This window comes from Pleuronectes platessa, chromosome 14 (genome assembly GCF_947347685.1).
Source record: "Pleuronectes platessa chromosome 14, fPlePla1.1, whole genome shotgun sequence".
Classification (NCBI taxonomy): domain Eukaryota; kingdom Metazoa; phylum Chordata; class Actinopteri; order Pleuronectiformes; family Pleuronectidae; genus Pleuronectes; species Pleuronectes platessa.
In genome coordinates, this window is record NC_070639.1 from 25,734,312 (window position 1) to 25,757,422 (window position 23,111).

A 23,111-nucleotide genomic window follows, 5' to 3' on the forward strand; every position below is an offset into this window, starting at 1 on the left:
CTTCTACGACCTTCGGAAGGGGTCGAACGCCCAAATCCCCAAAAGTGGGAGGGGCTAGTTCGGAATTTCTGATTTCTGGTGGAATTTGTGTCGATCTTACCTGCATTCTTACCTTTCAGGTTGAACGAAGAGGGGCCTGATGTGTGTCCAGACCACTGCCTCCTTGGCCCCCCATGATTGGGCCCCCAGAAGAGATGATTGGGCCCCCAGAAGAGCTCCTGTGCCCCATACACCGCACGGCCCAAGGAGATGCTTCACTGTCATTCTTCCAAGCGACTGATTTTGGATTTCTCCAAGATTTGTCTAATGAGCTGTTTGATCTGTGGGGCACTTGTCTTGTGTGTGAGTTCACCTTGGTCATGGTTTTTCCTGAATTTAGGGTTTTGAATTTGATGTGATAAAATGACATTTCTGAGGAGAATTCTCTGTTGGGATGGTGAATATCCTGTAATTTTGAGTTTTGGTGTCTTCTATGCCGAGATATTTGAGAGAAACGGGATTGTAATTAGGCAGCCTCATTAGCATAGCCTGCTGAGGAGATATTCTAGAATAACTTTTGCTGTGAAGGTCGTAGAGACTTGGAAAGGGCGTCTGTCTCTACTAAATGGGGTACTGCGGATCGATTGGTACCATCGCCGAGCTTCTAGGACCTTGGGAAGGGGTCGAACGAGTGAATCTGAAAAGTGGGCGGGGTTAGGTTTAGGCAAGGGGTGGTGTGGTTAGGGTAAGGGTCTAAGGAACCTGACTAGGCATAGAATCGAAGTCCAGAACCTCTGAATAAGAAAGTCGCTAAAACAGCTAGGGTTAAGGTAAGGATTAGGGATGAAAGCACATTGGAGAAGGAGATATTCTTGAATAACTTTTTTTCTGAAGGTCGTAGAGACTTGGAAAGTGGTTTCTATTGAACTAATGTGGGTCCTGCGGATCGATTGGTGCCATCCCCGAGCTCCTCCGACCTTCGGAAGGGGTCGAAGTAGCAAATGGCCGAAAAGCCGAGGAGATATTCTTGAATAACTTTTTTTGTGAAGGTCGTAGAGAGTGGGAGAGGGCATTTGTTTCTGGCAAGTGGGGTATTGCGCATCGATTGGTACCATTTTCGAGCTTCTACGACCTTCGGAAGGGGTCGAACGCCCAAATCCCCAAAAGTGGGAGGGGCTAGTTCGGAATTTCTGATTTCTGGTGGAATTTGTGTCGATCTTACCTGCATTCTTACCTTTCAGGTTGAACGAAGAGGGGCCTGATGTGTGTCCAGACCACTGCCTCCTTGGCCCCCCATGATTGGGCCCCCAGAAGAGATGATTGGGCCCCCAGAAGAGCTCCTGTGCCCCATACACCGCACGGCCCAAGGAGATGCTTCACTGTCATTCTTCCAAGCGACTGATTTTGGATTTCTCCAAGATTTGTCTAATGAGCTGTTTGATCTGTGGGGCACTTGTCTTGTGTGTGAGTTCACCTTGGTCATGGTTTTTCCTGAATTTAGGGTTTTGAATTTGATGTGATAAAATGACATTTCTGAGGAGAATTCTCTGTTGGGATGGTGAATATCCTGTAATTTTGAGTTTTGGTGTCTTCTATGCCGAGATATTTGAGAGAAACGGGATTGTAATTAGGCAGCCTCATTAGCATAGCCTGCTGAGGAGATATTCTAGAATAACTTTTGCTGTGAAGGTCGTAGAGACTTGGAAAGGGCGTCTGTCTCTACTAAATGGGGTACTGCGGATCGATTGGTACCATCGCCGAGCTTCTAGGACCTTGGGAAGGGGTCGAACGAGTGAATCTGAAAAGTGGGCGGGGTTAGGTTTAGGCAAGGGGTGGTGTGGTTAGGGTTAGGGTTAGGGTTAGGGTTAGGGTTAGGGTTAGGGTTAGGATTAGGGATGAAAGCACATTGGAGAAGGAGATATTCTTGAATAACTTTTTTTCTGAAGGTCGTAGAGACTTGGAAAGTGGTTTCTATTGAACTAATGTGGGTCCTGCGGATCGATTGGTGCCATCCCCGAGCTCCTCCGACCTTCGGAAGGGGTCGAAGTAGCAAATGGCCGAAAAGCCGAGGAGATATTCTTGAATAACTTTTTTTGTGAAGGTCGTAGAGAGTGGGAGAGGGCATTTGTTTCTGGCAAGTGGGGTATTGCGCATCGATTGGTACCATTTTCGAGCTTCTACGACCTTCGGAAGGGGTCGAACGCCCAAATCCCCAAAAGTGGGAGGGGCTAGTTCGGAATTTCTGATTTCTGGTGGAATTTGTGTCGATCTTACCTGCATTCTTACCTTTCAGGTTGAACGAAGAGGGGCCTGATGTGTGTCCAGACCACTGCCTCCTTGGCCCCCCATGATTGGGCCCCCAGAAGAGATGATTGGGCCCCCAGAAGAGCTCCTGTGCCCCATACACCGCACGGCCCAAGGAGATGCTTCACTGTCATTCTTCCAAGCGACTGATTTTGGATTTCTCCAAGATTTGTCTAATGAGCTGTTTGATCTGTGGGGCACTTGTCTTGTGTGTGAGTTCACCTTGGTCATGGTTTTTCCTGAATTTAGGGTTTTGAATTTGATGTGATAAAATGACATTTCTGAGGAGAATTCTCTGTTGGGATGGTGAATATCCTGTAATTTTGAGTTTTGGTGTCTTCTATGCCGAGATATTTGAGAGAAACGGGATTGTAATTAGGCAGCCTCATTAGCATAGCCTGCTGAGGAGATATTCTAGAATAACTTTTGCTGTGAAGGTCGTAGAGACTTGGAAAGGGCGTCTGTCTCTACTAAATGGGGTACTGCGGATCGATTGGTACCATCGCCGAGCTTCTAGGACCTTGGGAAGGGGTCGAACGAGTGAATCTGAAAAGTGGGCGGGGTTAGGTTTAGGCAAGGGGTGGTGTGGTTAGGGTAAGGGTCTAAGGAACCTGACTAGGCATAGAATCGAAGTCCAGAACCTCTGAATAAGAAAGTCGCTAAAACAGCTAGGGTTAAGGTAAGGATTAGGGATGAAAGCACATTGGAGAAGGAGATATTCTTGAATAACTTTTTTTCTGAAGGTCGTAGAGACTTGGAAAGTGGTTTCTATTGAACTAATGTGGGTCCTGCGGATCGATTGGTGCCATCCCCGAGCTCCTCCGACCTTCGGAAGGGGTCGAAGTAGCAAATGGCCGAAAAGCCGAGGAGATATTCTTGAATAACTTTTTTTGTGAAGGTCGTAGAGAGTGGGAGAGGGCATTTGTTTCTGGCAAGTGGGGTATTGCGCATCGATTGGTACCATTTTCGAGCTTCTACGACCTTCGGAAGGGGTCGAACGCCCAAATCCCCAAAAGTGGGAGGGGCTAGTTCGGAATTTCTGATTTCTGGTGGAATTTGTGTCGATCTTACCTGCATTCTTACCTTTCAGGTTGAACGAAGAGGGGCCTGATGTGTGTCCAGACCACTGCCTCCTTGGCCCCCCATGATTGGGCCCCCAGAAGAGATGATTGGGCCCCCAGAAGAGCTCCTGTGCCCCATACACCGCACGGCCCAAGGAGATGCTTCACTGTCATTCTTCCAAGCGACTGATTTTGGATTTCTCCAAGATTTGTCTAATGAGCTGTTTGATCTGTGGGGCACTTGTCTTGTGTGTGAGTTCACCTTGGTCATGGTTTTTCCTGAATTTAGGGTTTTGAATTTGATGTGATAAAATGACATTTCTGAGGAGAATTCTCTGTTGGGATGGTGAATATCCTGTAATTTTGAGTTTTGGTGTCTTCTATGCCGAGATATTTGAGAGAAACGGGATTGTAATTAGGCAGCCTCATTAGCATAGCCTGCTGAGGAGATATTCTAGAATAACTTTTGCTGTGAAGGTCGTAGAGACTTGGAAAGGGCGTCTGTCTCTACTAAATGGGGTACTGCGGATCGATTGGTACCATCGCCGAGCTTCTAGGACCTTGGGAAGGGGTCGAACGAGTGAATCTGAAAAGTGGGCGGGGTTAGGTTTAGGCAAGGGGTGGTGTGGTTAGGGTTAGGGTTAGGGTTAGGGTTAGGGTTAGGGTTAGGATTAGGGATGAAAGCACATTGGAGAAGGAGATATTCTTGAATAACTTTTTTTCTGAAGGTCGTAGAGACTTGGAAAGTGGTTTCTATTGAACTAATGTGGGTCCTGCGGATCGATTGGTGCCATCCCCGAGCTCCTCCGACCTTCGGAAGGGGTCGAAGTAGCAAATGGCCGAAAAGCCGAGGAGATATTCTTGAATAACTTTTTTTGTGAAGGTCGTAGAGAGTGGGAGAGGGCATTTGTTTCTGGCAAGTGGGGTATTGCGCATCGATTGGTACCATTTTCGAGCTTCTACGACCTTCGGAAGGGGTCGAACGCCCAAATCCCCAAAAGTGGGAGGGGCTAGTTCGGAATTTCTGATTTCTGGTGGAATTTGTGTCGATCTTACCTGCATTCTTACCTTTCAGGTTGAACGAAGAGGGGCCTGATGTGTGTCCAGACCACTGCCTCCTTGGCCCCCCATGATTGGGCCCCCAGAAGAGATGATTGGGCCCCCAGAAGAGCTCCTGTGCCCCATACACCGCACGGCCCAAGGAGATGCTTCACTGTCATTCTTCCAAGCGACTGATTTTGGATTTCTCCAAGATTTGTCTAATGAGCTGTTTGATCTGTGGGGCACTTGTCTTGTGTGTGAGTTCACCTTGGTCATGGTTTTTCCTGAATTTAGGGTTTTGAATTTGATGTGATAAAATGACATTTCTGAGGAGAATTCTCTGTTGGGATGGTGAATATCCTGTAATTTTGAGTTTTGGTGTCTTCTATGCCGAGATATTTGAGAGAAACGGGATTGTAATTAGGCAGCCTCATTAGCATAGCCTGCTGAGGAGATATTCTAGAATAACTTTTGCTGTGAAGGTCGTAGAGACTTGGAAAGGGCGTCTGTCTCTACTAAATGGGGTACTGCGGATCGATTGGTACCATCGCCGAGCTTCTAGGACCTTGGGAAGGGGTCGAACGAGTGAATCTGAAAAGTGGGCGGGGTTAGGTTTAGGCAAGGGGTGGTGTGGTTAGGGTTAGGGTTAGGGTTAGGGTTAGGGTTAGGGTTAGGATTAGGGATGAAAGCACATTGGAGAAGGAGATATTCTTGAATAACTTTTTTTCTGAAGGTCGTAGAGACTTGGAAAGTGGTTTCTATTGAACTAATGTGGGTCCTGCGGATCGATTGGTGCCATCCCCGAGCTCCTCCGACCTTCGGAAGGGTTAGGGTTAGGGTTAGGGTTAGGGTTAGGGTTAGGGTTAGGGTTAGGGTTAGGGTTAGGGTTAGGGTTAGGGTTAGGGTTAGGATTAGGGATGAAAGCACATTGGAGAAGGAGATATTCTTGAATAACTTTTTTTCTGAAGGTCGTAGAGACTTGGAAAGTGGTTTCTATTGAACTAATGTGGGTCCTGCGGATCGATTGGTGCCATCCCCGAGCTCCTCCGACCTTCGGAAGGGGTCGAAGTAGCAAATGGCCGAAAACCCGAGGAGATATTCTTGAATAACTTTTTTTGTGAAGGTCGTAGAGAGTGGGAGAGGGCATTTGTTTCTGGCAAGTGGGGTATTGCGCATCGATTGGTACCATTTTCGAGCTTCTACGACCTTCGGAAGGGGTCGAACGCCCAAATCCCCAAAAGTGGGAGGGGCTAGTTCGGAATTTCTGATTTCTGGTGGAATTTGTGTCGATCTTACCTGCATTCTTACCTTTCAGGTTGAACGAAGAGGGGCCTGATGTGTGTCCAGACCACTGCCTCCTTGGCCCCCCATGATTGGGCCCCCAGAAGAGATGATTGGGCCCCCAGAAGAGCTCCTGTGCCCCATACACCGCACGGCCCAAGGAGATGCTTCACTGTCATTCTTCCAAGCGACTGATTTTGGATTTCTCCAAGATTTGTCTAATGAGCTGTTTGATCTGTGGGGCACTTGTCTTGTGTGTGAGTTCACCTTGGTCATGGTTTTTCCTGAATTTAGGGTTTTGAATTTGATGTGATAAAATGACATTTCTGAGGAGAATTCTCTGTTGGGATGGTGAATATCCTGTAATTTTGAGTTTTGGTGTCTTCTATGCCGAGATATTTGAGAGAAACGGGATTGTAATTAGGCAGCCTCATTAGCATAGCCTGCTGAGGAGATATTCTAGAATAACTTTTGCTGTGAAGGTCGTAGAGACTTGGAAAGGGCGTCTGTCTCTACTAAATGGGGTACTGCGGATCGATTGGTACCATCGCCGAGCTTCTAGGACCTTGGGAAGGGGTCGAACGAGTGAATCTGAAAAGTGGGCGGGGTTAGGTTTAGGCAAGGGGTGGTGTGGTTAGGGTAAGGGTCTAAGGAACCTGACTAGGCATAGAATCGAAGTCCAGAACCTCTGAATAAGAAAGTCGCTAAAACAGCTAGGGTTAAGGTAAGGATTAGGGATGAAAGCACATTGGAGAAGGAGATATTCTTGAATAACTTTTTTTCTGAAGGTCGTAGAGACTTGGAAAGTGGTTTCTATTGAACTAATGTGGGTCCTGCGGATCGATTGGTGCCATCCCCGAGCTCCTCCGACCTTCGGAAGGGGTCGAAGTAGCAAATGGCCGAAAAGCCGAGGAGATATTCTTGAATAACTTTTTTTGTGAAGGTCGTAGAGAGTGGGAGAGGGCATTTGTTTCTGGCAAGTGGGGTATTGCGCATCGATTGGTACCATTTTCGAGCTTCTACGACCTTCGGAAGGGGTCGAACGCCCAAATCCCCAAAAGTGGGAGGGGCTAGTTCGGAATTTCTGATTTCTGGTGGAATTTGTGTCGATCTTACCTGCATTCTTACCTTTCAGGTTGAACGAAGAGGGGCCTGATGTGTGTCCAGACCACTGCCTCCTTGGCCCCCCATGATTGGGCCCCCAGAAGAGATGATTGGGCCCCCAGAAGAGCTCCTGTGCCCCATACACCGCACGGCCCAAGGAGATGCTTCACTGTCATTCTTCCAAGCGACTGATTTTGGATTTCTCCAAGATTTGTCTAATGAGCTGTTTGATCTGTGGGGCACTTGTCTTGTGTGTGAGTTCACCTTGGTCATGGTTTTTCCTGAATTTAGGGTTTTGAATTTGATGTGATAAAATGACATTTCTGAGGAGAATTCTCTGTTGGGATGGTGAATATCCTGTAATTTTGAGTTTTGGTGTCTTCTATGCCGAGATATTTGAGAGAAACGGGATTGTAATTAGGCAGCCTCATTAGCATAGCCTGCTGAGGAGATATTCTAGAATAACTTTTGCTGTGAAGGTCGTAGAGACTTGGAAAGGGCGTCTGTCTCTACTAAATGGGGTACTGCGGATCGATTGGTACCATCGCCGAGCTTCTAGGACCTTGGGAAGGGGTCGAACGAGTGAATCTGAAAAGTGGGCGGGGTTAGGTTTAGGCAAGGGGTGGTGTGGTTAGGGTTAGGGTTAGGGTTAGGGTTAGGGTTAGGGTTAGGATTAGGGATGAAAGCACATTGGAGAAGGAGATATTCTTGAATAACTTTTTTTCTGAAGGTCGTAGAGACTTGGAAAGTGGTTTCTATTGAACTAATGTGGGTCCTGCGGATCGATTGGTGCCATCCCCGAGCTCCTCCGACCTTCGGAAGGGGTCGAAGTAGCAAATGGCCGAAAAGCCGAGGAGATATTCTTGAATAACTTTTTTTGTGAAGGTCGTAGAGAGTGGGAGAGGGCATTTGTTTCTGGCAAGTGGGGTATTGCGCATCGATTGGTACCATTTTCGAGCTTCTACGACCTTCGGAAGGGGTCGAACGCCCAAATCCCCAAAAGTGGGAGGGGCTAGTTCGGAATTTCTGATTTCTGGTGGAATTTGTGTCGATCTTACCTGCATTCTTACCTTTCAGGTTGAACGAAGAGGGGCCTGATGTGTGTCCAGACCACTGCCTCCTTGGCCCCCCATGATTGGGCCCCCAGAAGAGATGATTGGGCCCCCAGAAGAGCTCCTGTGCCCCATACACCGCACGGCCCAAGGAGATGCTTCACTGTCATTCTTCCAAGCGACTGATTTTGGATTTCTCCAAGATTTGTCTAATGAGCTGTTTGATCTGTGGGGCACTTGTCTTGTGTGTGAGTTCACCTTGGTCATGGTTTTTCCTGAATTTAGGGTTTTGAATTTGATGTGATAAAATGACATTTCTGAGGAGAATTCTCTGTTGGGATGGTGAATATCCTGTAATTTTGAGTTTTGGTGTCTTCTATGCCGAGATATTTGAGAGAAACGGGATTGTAATTAGGCAGCCTCATTAGCATAGCCTGCTGAGGAGATATTCTAGAATAACTTTTGCTGTGAAGGTCGTAGAGACTTGGAAAGGGCGTCTGTCTCTACTAAATGGGGTACTGCGGATCGATTGGTACCATCGCCGAGCTTCTAGGACCTTGGGAAGGGGTCGAACGAGTGAATCTGAAAAGTGGGCGGGGTTAGGTTTAGGCAAGGGGTGGTGTGGTTAGGGTTAGGGTTAGGGTTAGGGTTAGGGTTAGGGTTAGGATTAGGGATGAAAGCACATTGGAGAAGGAGATATTCTTGAATAACTTTTTTTCTGAAGGTCGTAGAGACTTGGAAAGTGGTTTCTATTGAACTAATGTGGGTCCTGCGGATCGATTGGTGCCATCCCCGAGCTCCTCCGACCTTCGGAAGGGGTCGAAGTAGCAAATGGCCGAAAAGCCGAGGAGATATTCTTGAATAACTTTTTTTGTGAAGGTCGTAGAGAGTGGGAGAGGGCATTTGTTTCTGGCAAGTGGGGTATTGCGCATCGATTGGTACCATTTTCGAGCTTCTACGACCTTCGGAAGGGGTCGAACGCCCAAATCCCCAAAAGTGGGAGGGGCTAGTTCGGAATTTCTGATTTCTGGTGGAATTTGTGTCGATCTTACCTGCATTCTTACCTTTCAGGTTGAACGAAGAGGGGCCTGATGTGTGTCCAGACCACTGCCTCCTTGGCCCCCCATGATTGGGCCCCCAGAAGAGATGATTGGGCCCCCAGAAGAGCTCCTGTGCCCCATACACCGCACGGCCCAAGGAGATGCTTCACTGTCATTCTTCCAAGCGACTGATTTTGGATTTCTCCAAGATTTGTCTAATGAGCTGTTTGATCTGTGGGGCACTTGTCTTGTGTGTGAGTTCACCTTGGTCATGGTTTTTCCTGAATTTAGGGTTTTGAATTTGATGTGATAAAATGACATTTCTGAGGAGAATTCTCTGTTGGGATGGTGAATATCCTGTAATTTTGAGTTTTGGTGTCTTCTATGCCGAGATATTTGAGAGAAACGGGATTGTAATTAGGCAGCCTCATTAGCATAGCCTGCTGAGGAGATATTCTAGAATAACTTTTGCTGTGAAGGTCGTAGAGACTTGGAAAGGGCGTCTGTCTCTACTAAATGGGGTACTGCGGATCGATTGGTACCATCGCCGAGCTTCTAGGACCTTGGGAAGGGGTCGAACGAGTGAATCTGAAAAGTGGGCGGGGTTAGGTTTAGGCAAGGGGTGGTGTGGTTAGGGTAAGGGTCTAAGGAACCTGACTAGGCATAGAATCGAAGTCCAGAACCTCTGAATAAGAAAGTCGCTAAAACAGCTAGGGTTAAGGTAAGGATTAGGGATGAAAGCACATTGGAGAAGGAGATATTCTTGAATAACTTTTTTTCTGAAGGTCGTAGAGACTTGGAAAGTGGTTTCTATTGAACTAATGTGGGTCCTGCGGATCGATTGGTGCCATCCCCGAGCTCCTCCGACCTTCGGAAGGGGTCGAAGTAGCAAATGGCCGAAAAGCCGAGGAGATATTCTTGAATAACTTTTTTTGTGAAGGTCGTAGAGAGTGGGAGAGGGCATTTGTTTCTGGCAAGTGGGGTATTGCGCATCGATTGGTACCATTTTCGAGCTTCTACGACCTTCGGAAGGGGTCGAACGCCCAAATCCCCAAAAGTGGGAGGGGCTAGTTCGGAATTTCTGATTTCTGGTGGAATTTGTGTCGATCTTACCTGCATTCTTACCTTTCAGGTTGAACGAAGAGGGGCCTGATGTGTGTCCAGACCACTGCCTCCTTGGCCCCCCATGATTGGGCCCCCAGAAGAGATGATTGGGCCCCCAGAAGAGCTCCTGTGCCCCATACACCGCACGGCCCAAGGAGATGCTTCACTGTCATTCTTCCAAGCGACTGATTTTGGATTTCTCCAAGATTTGTCTAATGAGCTGTTTGATCTGTGGGGCACTTGTCTTGTGTGTGAGTTCACCTTGGTCATGGTTTTTCCTGAATTTAGGGTTTTGAATTTGATGTGATAAAATGACATTTCTGAGGAGAATTCTCTGTTGGGATGGTGAATATCCTGTAATTTTGAGTTTTGGTGTCTTCTATGCCGAGATATTTGAGAGAAACGGGATTGTAATTAGGCAGCCTCATTAGCATAGCCTGCTGAGGAGATATTCTAGAATAACTTTTGCTGTGAAGGTCGTAGAGACTTGGAAAGGGCGTCTGTCTCTACTAAATGGGGTACTGCGGATCGATTGGTACCATCGCCGAGCTTCTAGGACCTTGGGAAGGGGTCGAACGAGTGAATCTGAAAAGTGGGCGGGGTTAGGTTTAGGCAAGGGGTGGTGTGGTTAGGGTTAGGGTTAGGGTTAGGGTTAGGGTTAGGGTTAGGATTAGGGATGAAAGCACATTGGAGAAGGAGATATTCTTGAATAACTTTTTTTCTGAAGGTCGTAGAGACTTGGAAAGTGGTTTCTATTGAACTAATGTGGGTCCTGCGGATCGATTGGTGCCATCCCCGAGCTCCTCCGACCTTCGGAAGGGGTCGAAGTAGCAAATGGCCGAAAAGCCGAGGAGATATTCTTGAATAACTTTTTTTGTGAAGGTCGTAGAGAGTGGGAGAGGGCATTTGTTTCTGGCAAGTGGGGTATTGCGCATCGATTGGTACCATTTTCGAGCTTCTACGACCTTCGGAAGGGGTCGAACGCCCAAATCCCCAAAAGTGGGAGGGGCTAGTTCGGAATTTCTGATTTCTGGTGGAATTTGTGTCGATCTTACCTGCATTCTTACCTTTCAGGTTGAACGAAGAGGGGCCTGATGTGTGTCCAGACCACTGCCTCCTTGGCCCCCCATGATTGGGCCCCCAGAAGAGATGATTGGGCCCCCAGAAGAGCTCCTGTGCCCCATACACCGCACGGCCCAAGGAGATGCTTCACTGTCATTCTTCCAAGCGACTGATTTTGGATTTCTCCAAGATTTGTCTAATGAGCTGTTTGATCTGTGGGGCACTTGTCTTGTGTGTGAGTTCACCTTGGTCATGGTTTTTCCTGAATTTAGGGTTTTGAATTTGATGTGATAAAATGACATTTCTGAGGAGAATTCTCTGTTGGGATGGTGAATATCCTGTAATTTTGAGTTTTGGTGTCTTCTATGCCGAGATATTTGAGAGAAACGGGATTGTAATTAGGCAGCCTCATTAGCATAGCCTGCTGAGGAGATATTCTAGAATAACTTTTGCTGTGAAGGTCGTAGAGACTTGGAAAGGGCGTCTGTCTCTACTAAATGGGGTACTGCGGATCGATTGGTACCATCGCCGAGCTTCTAGGACCTTGGGAAGGGGTCGAACGAGTGAATCTGAAAAGTGGGCGGGGTTAGGTTTAGGCAAGGGGTGGTGTGGTTAGGGTAAGGGTCTAAGGAACCTGACTAGGCATAGAATCGAAGTCCAGAACCTCTGAATAAGAAAGTCGCTAAAACAGCTAGGGTTAAGGTAAGGATTAGGGATGAAAGCACATTGGAGAAGGAGATATTCTTGAATAACTTTTTTTCTGAAGGTCGTAGAGACTTGGAAAGTGGTTTCTATTGAACTAATGTGGGTCCTGCGGATCGATTGGTGCCATCCCCGAGCTCCTCCGACCTTCGGAAGGGGTCGAAGTAGCAAATGGCCGAAAAGCCGAGGAGATATTCTTGAATAACTTTTTTTGTGAAGGTCGTAGAGAGTGGGAGAGGGCATTTGTTTCTGGCAAGTGGGGTATTGCGCATCGATTGGTACCATTTTCGAGCTTCTACGACCTTCGGAAGGGGTCGAACGCCCAAATCCCCAAAAGTGGGAGGGGCTAGTTCGGAAGGGTTAGGGTTAGGGTTAGGGTTAGGGTTAGGGTTAGGGTTAGGATTAGGGATGAAAGCACATTGGAGAAGGAGATATTCTTGAATAACTTTTTTTCTGAAGGTCGTAGAGACTTGGAAAGTGGTTTCTATTGAACTAATGTGGGTCCTGCGGATCGATTGGTGCCATCCCCGAGCTCCTCCGACCTTCGGAAGGGGTCGAAGTAGCAAATGGCCGAAAACCCGAGGAGATATTCTTGAATAACTTTTTTTGTGAAGGTCGTAGAGAGTGGGAGAGGGCATTTGTTTCTGGCAAGTGGGGTATTGCGCATCGATTGGTACCATTTTCGAGCTTCTACGACCTTCGGAAGGGGTCGAACGCCCAAATCCCCAAAAGTGGGAGGGGCTAGTTCGGAATTAGGGTTAGGGTTAGGGTTAGGGTTAGGGTTAGGGTTAGGGTTAGGATTAGGGATGAAAGCACATTGGAGAAGGAGATATTCTTGAATAACTTTTTTTCTGAAGGTCGTAGAGACTTGGAAAGTGGTTTCTATTGAACTAATGTGGGTCCTGCGGATCGATTGGTGCCATCCCCGAGCTCCTCCGACCTTCGGAAGGGGTCGAAGTAGCAAATGGCCGAAAAGCCGAGGAGATATTCTTGAATAACTTTTTTTGTGAAGGTCGTAGAGAGTGGGAGAGGGCATTTGTTTCTGGCAAGTGGGGTATTGCGCATCGATTGGTACCATTTTCGAGCTTCTACGACCTTCGGAAGGGGTCGAACGCCCAAATCCCCAAAAGTGGGAGGGGCTAGTTCGGAATTTCTGATTTCTGGTGGAATTTGTGTCGATCTTACCTGCATTCTTACCTTTCAGGTTGAACGAAGAGGGGCCTGATGTGTGTCCAGACCACTGCCTCCTTGGCCCCCCATGATTGGGCCCCCAGAAGAGATGATTGGGCCCCCAGAAGAGCTCCTGTGCCCCATACACCGCACGGCCCAAGGAGATGCTTCACTGTCATTCTTCCAAGCGACTGATTTTGGATTTCTCCAAGATTTGTCTAATGAGCTGTTTGATCTGTGGGGCACTTGTCTTGTGTGTGAGTTCACCTTGGTCATGGTTTTTCCTGAATTTAGGGTTTTGAATTTGATGTGATAAAATGACATTTCTGAGGAGAATTCTCTGTTGGGATGGTGAATATCCTGTAATTTTGAGTTTTGGTGTCTTCTATGCCGAGATATTTGAGAGAAACGGGATTGTAATTAGGCAGCCTCATTAGCATAGCCTGCTGAGGAGATATTCTAGAATAACTTTTGCTGTGAAGGTCGTAGAGACTTGGAAAGGGCGTCTGTCTCTACTAAATGGGGTACTGCGGATCGATTGGTACCATCGCCGAGCTTCTAGGACCTTGGGAAGGGGTCGAACGAGTGAATCTGAAAAGTGGGCGGGGTTAGGTTTAGGCAAGGGGTGGTGTGGTTAGGGTTAGGGTTAGGGTTAGGGTTAGGGTTAGGGTTAGGATTAGGGATGAAAGCACATTGGAGAAGGAGATATTCTTGAATAACTTTTTTTCTGAAGGTCGTAGAGACTTGGAAAGTGGTTTCTATTGAACTAATGTGGGTCCTGCGGATCGATTGGTGCCATCCCCGAGCTCCTCCGACCTTCGGAAGGGGTCGAAGTAGCAAATGGCCGAAAACCCGAGGAGATATTCTTGAATAACTTTTTTTGTGAAGGTCGTAGAGAGTGGGAGAGGGCATTTGTTTCTGGCAAGTGGGGTATTGCGCATCGATTGGTACCATTTTCGAGCTTCTACGACCTTCGGAAGGGGTCGAACGCCCAAATCCCCAAAAGTGGGAGGGGCTAGTTCGGAATTTCTGATTTCTGGTGGAATTTGTGTCGATCTTAGGGTTAGGGTTAGGGTTAGGGTTAGGGTTAGGGTTAGGGTTAGGATTAGGGATGAAAGCACATTGGAGAAGGAGATATTCTTGAATAACTTTTTTTCTGAAGGTCGTAGAGACTTGGAAAGTGGTTTCTATTGAACTAATGTGGGTCCTGCGGATCGATTGGTGCCATCCCCGAGCTCCTCCGACCTTCGGAAGGGGTCGAAGTAGCAAATGGCCGAAAAGCCGAGGAGATATTCTTGAATAACTTTTTTTGTGAAGGTCGTAGAGAGTGGGAGAGGGCATTTGTTTCTGGCAAGTGGGGTATTGCGCATCGATTGGTACCATTTTCGAGCTTCTACGACCTTCGGAAGGGGTCGAACGCCCAAATCCCCAAAAGTGGGAGGGGCTAGTTCGGAATTTCTGATTTCTGGTGGAATTTGTGTCGATCTTACCTGCATTCTTACCTTTCAGGTTGAACGAAGAGGGGCCTGATGTGTGTCCAGACCACTGCCTCCTTGGCCCCCCATGATTGGGCCCCCAGAAGAGATGATTGGGCCCCCAGAAGAGCTCCTGTGCCCCATACACCGCACGGCCCAAGGAGATGCTTCACTGTCATTCTTCCAAGCGACTGATTTTGGATTTCTCCAAGATTTGTCTAATGAGCTGTTTGATCTGTGGGGCACTTGTCTTGTGTGTGAGTTCACCTTGGTCATGGTTTTTCCTGAATTTAGGGTTTTGAATTTGATGTGATAAAATGACATTTCTGAGGAGAATTCTCTGTTGGGATGGTGAATATCCTGTAATTTTGAGTTTTGGTGTCTTCTATGCCGAGATATTTGAGAGAAACGGGATTGTAATTAGGCAGCCTCATTAGCATAGCCTGCTGAGGAGATATTCTAGAATAACTTTTGCTGTGAAGGTCGTAGAGACTTGGAAAGGGCGTCTGTCTCTACTAAATGGGGTACTGCGGATCGATTGGTACCATCGCCGAGCTTCTAGGACCTTGGGAAGGGGTCGAACGAGTGAATCTGAAAAGTGGGCGGGGTTAGGTTTAGGCAAGGGGTGGTGTGGTTAGGGTAAGGGTCTAAGGAACCTGACTAGGCATAGAATCGAAGTCCAGAACCTCTGAATAAGAAAGTCGCTAAAACAGCTAGGGTTAAGGTAAGGATTAGGGATGAAAGCACATTGGAGAAGGAGATATTCTTGAATAACTTTTTTTCTGAAGGTCGTAGAGACTTGGAAAGTGGTTTCTATTGAACTAATGTGGGTCCTGCGGATCGATTGGTGCCATCCCCGAGCTCCTCCGACCTTCGGAAGGGGTCGAAGTAGCAAATGGCCGAAAAGCCGAGGAGATATTCTTGAATAACTTTTTTTGTGAAGGTCGTAGAGAGTGGGAGAGGGCATTTGTTTCTGGCAAGTGGGGTATTGCGCATCGATTGGTACCATTTTCGAGCTTCTACGACCTTCGGAAGGGGTCGAACGCCCAAATCCCCAAAAGTGGGAGGGGCTAGTTCGGAATTTCTGATTTCTGGTGGAATTTGTGTCGATCTTACCTGCATTCTTACCTTTCAGGTTGAACGAAGAGGGGCCTGATGTGTGTCCAGACCACTGCCTCCTTGGCCCCCCATGATTGGGCCCCCAGAAGAGATGATTGGGCCCCCAGAAGAGCTCCTGTGCCCCATACACCGCACGGCCCAAGGAGATGCTTCACTGTCATTCTTCCAAGCGACTGATTTTGGATTTCTCCAAGATTTGTCTAATGAGCTGTTTGATCTGTGGGGCACTTGTCTTGTGTGTGAGTTCACCTTGGTCATGGTTTTTCCTGAATTTAGGGTTTTGAATTTGATGTGATAAAATGACATTTCTGAGGAGAATTCTCTGTTGGGATGGTGAATATCCTGTAATTTTGAGTTTTGGTGTCTTCTATGCCGAGATATTTGAGAGAAACGGGATTGTAATTAGGCAGCCTCATTAGCATAGCCTGCTGAGGAGATATTCTAGAATAACTTTTGCTGTGAAGGTCGTAGAGACTTGGAAAGGGCGTCTGTCTCTACTAAATGGGGTACTGCGGATCGATTGGTACCATCGCCGAGCTTCTAGGACCTTGGGAAGGGGTCGAACGAGTGAATCTGAAAAGTGGGCGGGGTTAGGTTTAGGCAAGGGGTGGTGTGGTTAGGGTAAGGGTCTAAGGAACCTGACTAGGCATAGAATCGAAGTCCAGAACCTCTGAATAAGAAAGTCGCTAAAACAGCTAGGGTTAAGGTAAGGATTAGGGATGAAAGCACATTGGAGAGGGTTAGGGTTAGGGTTAGGGTTAGGGTTAGGGTTAGGGTTAGGGTTAGGGTTAGGGTTAGGGTTAGGGTTAGGGTTAGGGTTAGGGATGAAAGCACATTGGAGAAGGAGATATTCTTGAATAACTTTTTTTCTGAAGGTCGTAGAGACTTGGAAAGTGGTTTCTATTGAACTAATGTGGGTCCTGCGGATCGATTGGTGCCATCCCCGAGCTCCTCCGACCTTCGGAAGGGGTCGAAGTAGCAAATGGCCGAAAAGCCGAGGAGATATTCTTGAATAACTTTTTTTGTGAAGGTCGTAGAGAGTGGGAGAGGGCATTTGTTTCTGGCAAGTGGGGTATTGCGCATCGATTGGTACCATTTTCGAGCTTCTACGACCTTCGGAAGGGGTCGAACGCCCAAATCCCCAAAAGTGGGAGGGGCTAGTTCGGAAGGGTTAGGGTTAGGGTTAGGGTTAGGGTTAGGGTTAGGATTAGGGATGAAAGCACATTGGAGAAGGAGATATTCTTGAATAACTTTTTTTCTGAAGGTCGTAGAGACTTGGAAAGTGGTTTCTATTGAACTAATGTGGGTCCTGCGGATCGATTGGTGCCATCCCCGAGCTCCTCCGACCTTCGGAAGGGGTCGAAGTAGCAAATGGCCGAAAACCCGAGGAGATATTCTTGAATAACTTTTTTTGTGAAGGTCGTAGAGAGTGGGAGAGGGCATTTGTTTCTGGCAAGTGGGGTATTGCGCATCGATTGGTACCATTTTCGAGCTTCTACGACCTTCGGAAGGGGTCGAACGCCCAAATCCCCAAAAGTGGGAGGGGCTAGTTCGGAATTAGGGTTAGGGTTAGGGTTAGGGTTAGGGTTAGGGTTAGGGTTAGGGTTAGGATTAGGGATGAAAGCACATTGGAGAAGGAGATATTCTTGAATAACTTTTTTTCTGAAGGTCGTAGAGACTTGGAAAGTGGTTTCTATTGAACTAATGTGGGTCCTGCGGATCGATTGGTGCCATCCCCGAGCTCCTCCGACCTTCGGAAGGGGTCGAAGTAGCAAATGGCCGAAAAGCCGAGGAGATATTCTTGAATAACTTTTTTTGTGAAGGTCGTAGAGAGTGGGAGAGGGCATTTGTTTCTGGCAAGTGGGGTATTGCGCATCGATTGGTACCATTTTCGAGCTTCTACGACCTTCGGAAGGGGTCGAACGCCCAAATCCCCAAAAGTGGGAGGGGCTAGTTCGGAATTTCTGATTTCTGGTGGAATTTGTGTCGATCTTACCTGCATTCTTACCTTTCAGGTTGAACGAAGAGGGGCCTGATGTGTGTCCAGACCACTGCCTCCTTGGCCCCCCATGATTGGGCCCCCAGAAGAGATGATTGGGCCCCCAGAAGAGCTCCTGTGCCCCATACACCGCACGGCCCAAGGAGATGCTTCACTGTCATTCTTCCAAGCGACTGATTTTGGATTTCTCCAAGATTTGTCTAATGAGCTGTTTGATCTGTGGGGCACTTGTCTTGTGTGTGAGTTCACCTTGGTCATGGTTTTTCCTGAATTTAGGGTTTTGAATTTGATGTGATAAAATGACATTTCTGAGGAGAATTCTCTGTTGGGATGGTGAATATCCTGTAATTTTGAGTTTTGGTGTCTTCTATGCCGAGATATTTGAGAGAAACGGGATTGTAATTAGGCAGCCTCATTAGCATAGCCTGCTGAGGAGATATTCTAGAATAACTTTTGCTGTGAAGGTCGTAGAGACTTGGAAAGGGCGTCTGTCTCTACTAAATGGGGTACTGCGGATCGATTGGTACCATCGCCGAGCTTCTAGGACCTTGGGAAGGGGTCGAACGAGTGAATCTGAAAAGTGGGCGGGGTTAGGTTTAGGCAAGGGGTGGTGTGGTTAGGGTTAGGGTTAGGGTTAGGGTTAGGGTTAGGGTTAGGATTAGGGATGAAAGCACATTGGAGAAGGAGATATTCTTGAATAACTTTTTTTCTGAAGGTCGTAGAGACTTGGAAAGTGGTTTCTATTGAACTAATGTGGGTCCTGCGGATCGATTGGTGCCATCCCCGAGCTCCTCCGACCTTCGGAAGGGGTCGAAGTAGCAAATGGCCGAAAACCCGAGGAGATATTCTTGAATAACTTTTTTTGTGAAGGTCGTAGAGAGTGGGAGAGGGCATTTGTTTCTGGCAAGTGGGGTATTGCGCATCGATTGGTACCATTTTCGAGCTTCTACGACCTTCGGAAGGGGTCGAACGCCCAAATCCCCAAAAGTGGGAGGGGCTAGTTCGGAATTTCTGATTTCTGGTGGAATTTGTGTCGATCTTAGGGTTAGGGTTAGGGTTAGGGTTAGGGTTAGGGTTAGGGTTAGGATTAGGGATGAAAGCACATTGGAGAAGGAGATATTCTTGAATAACTTTTTTTCTGAAGGTCGTAGAGACTTGGAAAGTGGTTTCTATTGAACTAATGTGGGTCCTGCGGATCGATTGGTGCCATCCCCGAGCTCCTCCGACCTTCGGAAGGGGTCGAAGTAGCAAATGGCCGAAAAGCCGAGGAGATATTCTTGAATAACTTTTTTTGTGAAGGTCGTAGAGAGTGGGAGAGGGCATTTGTTTCTGGCAAGTGGGGTATTGCGCATCGATTGGTACCATTTTCGAGCTTCTACGACCTTCGGAAGGGGTCGAACGCCCAAATCCCCAAAAGTGGGAGGGGCTAGTTCGGAATTTCTGATTTCTGGTGGAATTTGTGTCGATCTTACCTGCATTCTTACCTTTCAGGTTGAACGAAGAGGGGCCTGATGTGTGTCCAGACCACTGCCTCCTTGGCCCCCCATGATTGGGCCCCCAGAAGAGATGATTGGGCCCCCAGAAGAGCTCCTGTGCCCCATACACCGCACGGCCCAAGGAGATGCTTCACTGTCATTCTTCCAAGCGACTGATTTTGGATTTCTCCAAGATTTGTCTAATGAGCTGTTTGATCTGTGGGGCACTTGTCTTGTGTGTGAGTTCACCTTGGTCATGGTTTTTCCTGAATTTAGGGTTTTGAATTTGATGTGATAAAATGACATTTCTGAGGAGAATTCTCTGTTGGGATGGTGAATATCCTGTAATTTTGAGTTTTGGTGTCTTCTATGCCGAGATATTTGAGAGAAACGGGATTGTAATTAGGCAGCCTCATTAGCATAGCCTGCTGAGGAGATATTCTAGAATAACTTTTGCTGTGAAGGTCGTAGAGACTTGGAAAGGGCGTCTGTCTCTACTAAATGGGGTACTGCGGATCGATTGGTACCATCGCCGAGCTTCTAGGACCTTGGGAAGGGGTCGAACGAGTGAATCTGAAAAGTGGGCGGGGTTAGGTTTAGGCAAGGGGTGGTGTGGTTAGGGTAAGGGTCTAAGGAACCTGACTAGGCATAGAATCGAAGTCCAGAACCTCTGAATAAGAAAGTCGCTAAAACAGCTAGGGTTAAGGTAAGGATTAGGGATGAAAGCACATTGGAGAAGGAGATATTCTTGAATAACTTTTTTTCTGAAGGTCGTAGAGACTTGGAAAGTGGTTTCTATTGAACTAATGTGGGTCCTGCGGATCGATTGGTGCCATCCCCGAGCTCCTCCGACCTTCGGAAGGGGTCGAAGTAGCAAATGGCCGAAAAGCCGAGGAGATATTCTTGAATAACTTTTTTTGTGAAGGTCGTAGAGAGTGGGAGAGGGCATTTGTTTCTGGCAAGTGGGGTATTGCGCATCGATTGGTACCATTTTCGAGCTTCTACGACCTTCGGAAGGGGTCGAACGCCCAAATCCCCAAAAGTGGGAGGGGCTAGTTCGGAATTTCTGATTTCTGGTGGAATTTGTGTCGATCTTACCTGCATTCTTACCTTTCAGGTTGAACGAAGAGGGGCCTGATGTGTGTCCAGACCACTGCCTCCTTGGCCCCCCATGATTGGGCCCCCAGAAGAGATGATTGGGCCCCCAGAAGAGCTCCTGTGCCCCATACACCGCACGGCCCAAGGAGATGCTTCACTGTCATTCTTCCAAGCGACTGATTTTGGATTTCTCCAAGATTTGTCTAATGAGCTGTTTGATCTGTGGGGCACTTGTCTTGTGTGTGAGTTCACCTTGGTCATGGTTTTTCCTGAATTTAGGGTTTTGAATTTGATGTGATAAAATGACATTTCTGAGGAGAATTCTCTGTTGGGATGGTGAATATCCTGTAATTTTGAGTTTTGGTGTCTTCTATGCCGAGATATTTGAGAGAAACGGGATTGTAATTAGGCAGCCTCATTAGCATAGCCTGCTGAGGAGATATTCTAGAATAACTTTTGCTGTGAAGGTCGTAGAGACTTGGAAAGGGCGTCTGTCTCTACTAAATGGGGTACTGCGGATCGATTGGTACCATCGCCGAGCTTCTAGGACCTTGGGAAGGGGTCGAACGAGTGAATCTGAAAAGTGGGCGGGGTTAGGTTTAGGCAAGGGGTGGTGTGGTTAGGGTAAGGGTCTAAGGAACCTGACTAGGCATAGAATCGAAGTCCAGAACCTCTGAATAAGAAAGTCGCTAAAACAGCTAGGGTTAAGGTAAGGATTAGGGTTAGGGTTAGGGTTAGGGTTAGGGTTAGGGTTAGGGTTAGGGTTAGGGTTAGGGTTAGGGTTAGGGTTAGGGTTAGGGTTAGGGTTAGGGATGAAAGCACATTGGAGAAGGAGATATTCTTGAATAACTTTTTTTCTGAAGGTCGTAGAGACTTGGAAAGTGGTTTCTATTGAACTAATGTGGGTCCTGCGGATCGATTGGTGCCATCCCCGAGCTCCTCCGACCTTCGGAAGGGGTCGAAGTAGCAAATGGCCGAAAAGCCGAGGAGATATTCTTGAATAACTTTTTTTGTGAAGGTCGTAGAGAGTGGGAGAGGGCATTTGTTTCTGGCAAGTGGGGTATTGCGCATCGATTGGTACCATTTTCGAGCTTCTACGACCTTCGGAAGGGGTCGAACGCCCAAATCCCCAAAAGTGGGAGGGGCTAGTTCGGAATTTCTGATTTCTGGTGGAATTTGTGTCGATCTTACCTGCATTCTTACCTTTCAGGTTGAACGAAGAGGGGCCTGATGTGTGTCCAGACCACTGCCTCCTTGGCCCCCCATGATTGGGCCCCCAGAAGAGATGATTGGGTTAGGGTTAGGGTTAGGGTTAGGGTTAGGGTTAGGGTTAGGGTTAGGGTTAGGGTTAGGGTTAGGGTTAGGGTTAGGGTTAGGGTTAGGGTTAGGGTTAGGGTTAGGGTTAGGATTAGGGATGAAAGCACATTGGAGAAGGAGATATTCTTGAATAACTTTTTTTCTGAAGGTCGTAGAGACTTGGAAAGTGGTTTCTATTGAACTAATGTGGGTCCTGCGGATCGATTGGTGCCATCCCCGAGCTCCTCCGACCTTCGGAAGGGGTCGAAGTAGCAAATGGCCGAAAAGCCGAGGAGATATTCTTGAATAACTTTTTTTGTGAAGGTCGTAGAGAGTGGGAGAGGGCATTTGTTTCTGGCAAGTGGGGTATTGCGCATCGATTGGTACCATTTTCGAGCTTCTACGACCTTCGGAAGGGGTCGAACGCCCAAATCCCCAAAAGTGGGAGGGGCTAGTTCGGAATTTCTGATTTCTGGTGGAATTTGTGTCGATCTTACCTGCATTCTTACCTTTCAGGTTGAACGAAGAGGGGCCTGATGTGTGTCCAGACCACTGCCTCCTTGGCCCCCCATGATTGGGCCCCCAGAAGAGATGATTGGGCCCCCAGAAGAGCTCCTGTGCCCCATACACCGCACGGCCCAAGGAGATGCTTCACTGTCATTCTTCCAAGCGACTGATTTTGGATTTCTCCAAGATTTGTCTAATGAGCTGTTTGATCTGTGGGGCACTTGTCTTGTGTGTGAGTTCACCTTGGTCATGGTTTTTCCTGAATTTAGGGTTTTGAATTTGATGTGATAAAATGACATTTCTGAGGAGAATTCTCTGTTGGGATGGTGAATATCCTGTAATTTTGAGTTTTGGTGTCTTCTATGCCGAGATATTTGAGAGAAACGGGATTGTAATTAGGCAGCCTCATTAGCATAGCCTGCTGAGGAGATATTCTAGAATAACTTTTGCTGTGAAGGTCGTAGAGACTTGGAAAGGGCGTCTGTCTCTACTAAATGGGGTACTGCGGATCGATTGGTACCATCGCCGAGCTTCTAGGACCTTGGGAAGGGGTCGAACGAGTGAATCTGAAAAGTGGGCGGGGTTAGGTTTAGGCAAGGGGTGGTGTGGTTAGGGTTAGGGTTAGGGTTAGGGTTAGGGTTAGGGTTAGGGTTAGGATTAGGGATGAAAGCACATTGGAGAAGGAGATATTCTTGAATAACTTTTTTTCTGAAGGTCGTAGAGACTTGGAAAGTGGTTTCTATTGAACTAATGTGGGTCCTGCGGATCGATTGGTGCCATCCCCGAGCTCCTCCGACCTTCGGAAGGGGTCGAAGTAGCAAATGGCCGAAAAGCCGAGGAGATATTCTTGAATAACTTTTTTTGTGAAGGTCGTAGAGAGTGGGAGAGGGCATTTGTTTCTGGCAAGTGGGGTATTGCGCATCGATTGGTACCATTTTCGAGCTTCTACGACCTTCGGAAGGGGTCGAACGCCCAAATCCCCAAAAGTGGGAGGGGCTAGTTCGGAATTTCTGATTTCTGGTGGAATTTGTGTCGATCTTACCTGCATTCTTACCTTTCAGGTTGAACGAAGAGGGGCCTGATGTGTGTCCAGACCACTGCCTCCTTGGCCCCCCATGATTGGGCCCCCAGAAGAGATGATTGGGCCCCCAGAAGAGCTCCTGTGCCCCATACACCGCACGGCCCAAGGAGATGCTTCACTGTCATTCTTCCAAGCGACTGATTTTGGATTTCTCCAAGATT